Genomic DNA, 6,951 nt, shown 5'->3' on the forward strand with positions numbered 1-6,951 from the left:
ATTGTTAAATTGATTTATTTTTTTATCAGAAATGTAAATTTAATCGGCTTCCGCATTGTGAAGATAAACTTGTTTATTTTAAAATATTTAAAAAGATTAAAAAAAAAAAACTTTTCCTTTTTGTTTTAAGTAATTTTTTAAATAATTAATTCACTCCCCTCCCCTCTTAATTAGCGTGAAATTTGTTCTTAAAGATTTAACAATCTTAACAAACTTTCACAAAATAGGATTTAGTTAGTTGTAGGCCGGATTTAGATGCTTAGAAAGAAATTAGTGAAAGATATTTATCTTAAATCTGATTACTTTTTTAATTACAGATAAAACAACCTCTTAATCATTTAAAGTGAATTTTCTAAGGCTATTAACGTTTCTCCTATAATTTAAATTTCTCCTTCATGATACAATTAATTCCTTGAGGAGTGGAGAGAGGGAAACTATTATATGCCTAACAAGTTGTCCAAAGTTGGAGAATTCTCCTACATTGATTAAGAGTAAAAAGAGCCTTAGTTTAATGTAGTTAGATTTAGAAATTAACATGGATTTTAAGTTTTAAAATCTTTTCAAATTTATTAATATAATGATTTCATTCAAACTTATAAACTAAATGAAATTAAATTGTTGTGATGATAAATAAAATTTTAATATATTTGCTTGATTTTGATATAATATTAAAATTAAAATGAAAAAAAAAAAGCATCGCCTTTCGAGCTTTGAGAGGGTTCTTCATAGAAGTGATTAATTTCATATTTGTATATATATTGTTATAAGGATTATGGGTCTAAGTAAGTCAATTTAACTATTGAACCAGTTCGAATTCAGCTCGATAAATGTCTCTCATGAGTTGAGATCGATGAGCTAATGAGTCAAGCTTGAGCCAATCCTGAATTGACTAATTAACTCAAGAGTTAGTTCATTTAAAGATATTAATACAAATATACTTAAAAATATTTATGATTCAAAATTTTAATTACAAAGTTTTTAAAATATTTTAAAATTATATCTCACTTTTCATATATTAATATATTTTTCTTTTTTATCTTGCTTGTAATTTCTCATTTTTTTTCTATCATTTTATTTTAATAATTACTTGTATCATAATCATTTTATATCTTTTATAATAAACGAGTCGGCTTAAACTCATAGAATAAAGCTCGAGCTCAAGTCAAGAGTGACATGAACTCGGCTCGACTCTTTTACAATATTAATAAAAATACTTATAAATCATTTCTTCTAATGCTTACTGCATGCCTCCAACCCAAATGTTTTAGAATTTCAGTGGTGAGCTGAACTCATCATAGGCCCATTTAGTTGAATTTGATAGTCTTTTTATTTTTAATCCCACATATTTCTCGTGAAACTGCATATCAATATTGAAATAACCACAACTCTCCTTGGCCTATTGGTTGAGAGCTTTGGCTTCCAACTAAGAGGTTCAGGTTCGAGTCTATGTGTATGCGTTGTGTGTGTGAGTTTGTCTTAAATGGCCTAAATGTCCCAAAAAAAAATATTGAAATAACCCAAACCATAATTAAATATTGGGCCTAACTGCATGAAACTGAAATTGAGTGGGTGTTGCAAAGGCCTCTTAATTGATAGTCAAATATCATAACCAACCGATCAAGATGAGCTACATGATTGACCAAAATTTAAATCTTTTGTCATCTTTCAAGTGATTTGAAGCATGGGGTCGGACAAAAAACTAATCATCATGATGTCCATCCTAGCAAACTATTTCTTTATTTTATTTTATTTATTTCAACCAAATACAGGCAATCGATTCCAACAATTCGCAATACACTATACTCCATTTCAAATACCTATAATTTGAAATTCTTAAGAAATAGCCCATTTCATAATGTATCTCACATTATTTTTATTTCTTTAGAAAAAAACAAAAGTATTCAACTTCAAATTTTTATAATCGATTCAATTTAAATGAGATAATGCCATTAACTTTTATATTACTTTAAAACTTAACATATAATTTCCTTTATTTATTCAATCTAATTATTAAGTAAAAGCTACCAAAAAAAGATAACACTATTTTTTTTTTCTTGCTAGCAACACGGAAAAATAACATTTATAAATACTTGGTCTACAGATATGAGAAAACAAACAAGCTACGAAACATTTTAAGCAGCTGCCTTGCGTATTAGCGGACATATTAATTACCTGTACATTCTGTTACTATTTACAGCTTTAACATCATGTACTCTTATAAATACTGGCTGTATCTCTCTAAGTTTAATAGATTACATTCTTCCCTTTTCTCTTTACTCGTTCGTGTTCTTCATCTCCACTGGCTTTGTTATCATGGTATCAAGAGCCAAGTAAGAAGATCAAGAACCGATGGATTCCTCTTCTCCGGTCATCTCCTCCTCCTCCACCACGCAAATCGGCACCTCAAACATAGCCACCGGAATACCTACCAATCTCAAGTTTCTTGTATCCAATATCAAGAACCTTGCTCCTCATCATCTCACCCCGGACAACTATCCAATCTGGAGGATACAATTGCTACAGCAATTCACAGCAAACGGCTTCGCCGGTCATCTCCTCGGCACCGTCCAACCTCCCTCCGACACCGCATCTGCCGATCACGCTCAATGGCTACTCATTGACAGTAACCTCCTCTCCACCCTATTTTCCACTGTATCAACACTTATCCTACCCTACATCATCACGTCCACCACCGCACATGAGGCATGGACAGTACTCGAGCGACGACTCCAACCTACAAGCAGATCTCGGGTGATACATCTCAAGAACGAGCTCTACCGCACCCAAATGAAGGATCTCACTGTCCAACAATACCTCACCCGCATCAAGCAACTCGTGGACAACATCTCGGCCTCCGGTTCCAAAATTGAATCCGAGGACGTCATGCTACACATACTCAACGGTCTTCCCCCAACATATAATTCCTTCAAATCAACCAACAGAAATTCCCTCCACCCGATCGACCTTGACACCTTCTACGCCCTCTTGTGTAATGAAGAAATTCATCTACACCAAGAAACTCTTCAAGAACAACAAGGGAACACCAATCCGTCGGCTCTCTATTCGGCACCGTCAAACTCGTCTCGCTACCGCAACAACAACAACAACCGACGATCAAACAAACCAAAGAACCAACAATCCATCACTGCCACCCCGTCCGCCACACCGGTCCAGCAACCTCAACCACAACCGCTCTGTCATATTTGCGGGAAAGTTGGGCACATTGCCCTCAACTGCTGGCATCGCAACAATCCGAAGTACGCACCCATCGATACTCGCCCACCTCGAGCCCTCTTCGCCAATCCAGCAGCCCAAGTCAGTCAAGATTGGATTCTTGACTCCGGCGCCTCATCACACCTAACGCCGGACGCCAACAACCTCTACTACCCAACGACCTACCAAGGATCAGACACGATTTCTACGGCAAACGGTAACTCCGTCCCCATAAACAGCACCGGTCAAGGTCTCCTTCCCTTGCCGGACACGACTCGTAAGTTAAAACTCAACAACCTTTTACACGTGCCCTCTCTAACGCACAATCTTGTTTCTGTCTCCAAACTAACCTCTGATAACTACGTTTCTATCTCTTTTGACAAACACGGTTTTGTGATTAAGGATTCTCTGGACCACCGTCCACTACTTCATGGACGTCTACATGATGGTCTCTATCACATTAGCACTACACCGCCCAACCAGAACATGGCTCTCACGGTCACTGCCCAAGCTCCGATCAACTGGCACTCACGTCTCGGACACCCGAACAAAGACATTCAACGCCTCCTTTCAAGAACGTTCCCAGAAATTCATAATATACAACGCTTATTTTCTTGTAATTCTTGTAACCAGGCCAAGAGCCACAAATTAGTGTTCAATAAAAGAATTAAGCGTTCTGCAGCACCATTCGAAATCATACACACAGACGTCTGGGGTCCTTCTCCTCACCCGTCTTTAAACGGACACCGATACTATTTACTATTCATTGACGATTACTCAAGATTCTCCTGGCTATACTTTCTACACACCAAGAACGAGACCCTTAACATGTTCAAAATCTTCTGCAATTTAATCAAAACTCAATACAACACAACTCCCAAAATTCTTCGCTCCGACGGCGGCAGCGAATACACTAGCTCTGCCTTTCGAACATACCTCCAAGATTCCGGTATAATACATCAACTCACATGCCCGCACACGCCAGAACAAAATGGTCTCGCTGAACGTCATCACCGTCACCTCCTAGACCTAACCCGTGCACTCCTTCTTGACTCCGGCCTTCCACCAAAATTATGGACCTCGGCTCTCTCCACGGCGCACTACCTAACAAATCTCCTTCCGTCCAAGTCCATAGACAACCAAATTCCGTTCCAGCTTCTTACAGGTAACTCACCATCGTACACCCACCTTCGAACGTTCGGTTGCCTATGTTATCCCTGGCTCCGGCCCTACTCCACGGACAAACTAGCTCCCCGGTCTCAACCTTGCATTTTCATCGGATACTCACCTACACACAAAGGATATCTATGCCATAACAACACCACCGGCCGAACACACATTTCTCGTCATGTTATCTTCCAAGAACACCTATTCCCTTTCAAATCAATCCCTCATACCTCATTCAAGGACTCTCAACCTGCTCCCACGAACCTACCTCCTCTCCTCTTAACACCTCACTCTAACATTACTCATACGATCACTTCCAACACCACACCCAGCCCACAATCCCCCCAGGATTCCTCCGCTCCGATCCACCAAATCCCATCACCAGTCGAATCTTCACCCAGTCCCGAAATCAGCCACCCATCTACCCAAACTCAACCCATCCTTACGCACGGCCACCCCATGCAAACCAGGCTGAAATCAGGAATTCAGAAACCTAAACTAATGCTTAATCTCCTTGCCCACACAACACCACCCGACACCCCTGTTAACCTCACACAAGCGCTCCAAACACCACACTGGCATACAGCAATGCAAACTGAAATTGATGCACTCAAACAGCAATCCACCTGGATCCTTGTCCCACCTCCCATCAACAAGCCCATCTTAGGCTGCAAATGGACCTTTAAAACCAAAACGCTACCAAACGGACAGGTAGATCGCTACAAAACACGACTGGTCGCCCTCGTCTACAACCAACAGTTCGGTGTTAACTACAACGAGGCATTCAGTCCAGTTGCAAAGATGACCACAATTCGTCTCCTTCTCACGCTGTCTCTTCACCGCAACTGGCCGGTATACCAACTAGACATTGCAAACACCTTCCTCCACGGTGATCTACTCGAAGACATCTTCATGCGCCAACCACCGGGATTCACCGACCCAACACAACCCAAAGCAGTATGCAAATTACAAAAATCTCTATACGGACTGAAACAAGCCCCGAGACTATGGTTCCAAACACTCACAAACTTCCTACAACAACAAGGATTCCGGTTTAGTCGCTCCGACCCCTCTCTTCTCTTACTTTCTCAAAACAACATTCAAATATGCATACTTATTTATGTCGATGATTTCTTGGTTACAGGCAACAATGAACCCGCAATACGACAGCTACTAGAGCAGCTCCAAAGGACTTTCGCCCTCAAACAACTTGGCCACATCTCCCTCTTCCTCGGCATCCAGGTGACACGCTCCAAACTTGGATACTTTCTATCTCAAGAACATTACGCTACCAAAATTCTAAATGATGCAAGATACAAAAACTGCAAATCGGCACCTACACCGGTCACACCGGCAGCAAAACAGAAGGCATCGAATCTATCACCTTATTCGGATCCCACACTCTTCCGCCGACTTGTAGGATCTCTACAATACCTCACCATCACCAGACCGGACATAGCCTTCGCAGCCAACCAAGTATGCCAACACATGCAATCCCCAACCGAAGATGACTTCAAAGCACTCAAGCGCCTCCTACGCTACGTCAAAGGCACTCTATCCTACGGTTTACCGATCACAGACGGACCACTTGAGTTCCGAACCTACTCTGACGCCGATTGGGCATCCGACACCACTGACCGGAAGTCCATTTCCGGCTACTGCACATTTCTTGGTCCAAACCTCGTCTCCTGGACAGTCAAGAAGCAGGTAACCGTGGCCAAATCTTCGACCGAAGCAGAATACCGGTCACTCTCTGCTGCTGCCTCCGAAGTGATCTGGCTTAGACGCCTAGCCACCGAACTCAATCTCCTACAACCCGCCCCGACCATTATCTACTGCGACAACACCTCGGCAATGGCTATAGCTAAAAATCCGGTGTTTCATGCAAGGACGAAACATATCGAGATCGATTATCATTTTATTCATCAACAAATAAGCTCCGGTCATATAGCTCTAGAACACATCTCCTCCACGGATCAAATCGCCGACATCTTCACAAAGCCGTTTTCGATCTCACGGTTCACCGAACTCCGACACAAATTAAACATTCGTCCAAACGAACGCTTAATTTGAGGGAGGCTATTAGCGGTACTTGTACATTCTGTTACTATTTACAGCTTTAACATCATGTACTCTTATAAATACTGGCTGTATCTCTCTAAGTTTAATAGATTACATTCTACACTTTTTTCTTTACTCGTTCGTGTTCTGCATCTCCACTGGCTTTGTTATCATTGCGCAGTTCACTACCCCAATGGGCAAAATGGCACCCATCTCCAAAGGTGCATGTAGCCTTGGTGAAGTTTTCACATAGACCCACCAATGCTTACCGTGGTTGGTGGGCGTGCTCGGTTGGGAAACCCCCATCCCGAGTTCGATTCCCTCGAGCGGCAGTCGCCCCTTCAGTGGGGGTCCCAAATAGCCGGCTATAGGTACAGTGGCGACTGGCGTTAGACCTGTCAATTTCGGGTTACGGGTCGGGTTCGGGTCAACCCGAAATTGACCCGGTATTATTCGGGTTCGGGTCGACCCGACCCGTTTTTTCAAACGGGTCGATTTTCTGGACCCGAA

This window comes from Dendrobium catenatum, unplaced genomic scaffold (assembly GCF_001605985.2).
Source record: "Dendrobium catenatum unplaced genomic scaffold, ASM160598v2 fragScaff_scaffold_1220, whole genome shotgun sequence".
NCBI classification, from domain to species: Eukaryota; Viridiplantae; Streptophyta; class Magnoliopsida; order Asparagales; family Orchidaceae; genus Dendrobium; species Dendrobium catenatum.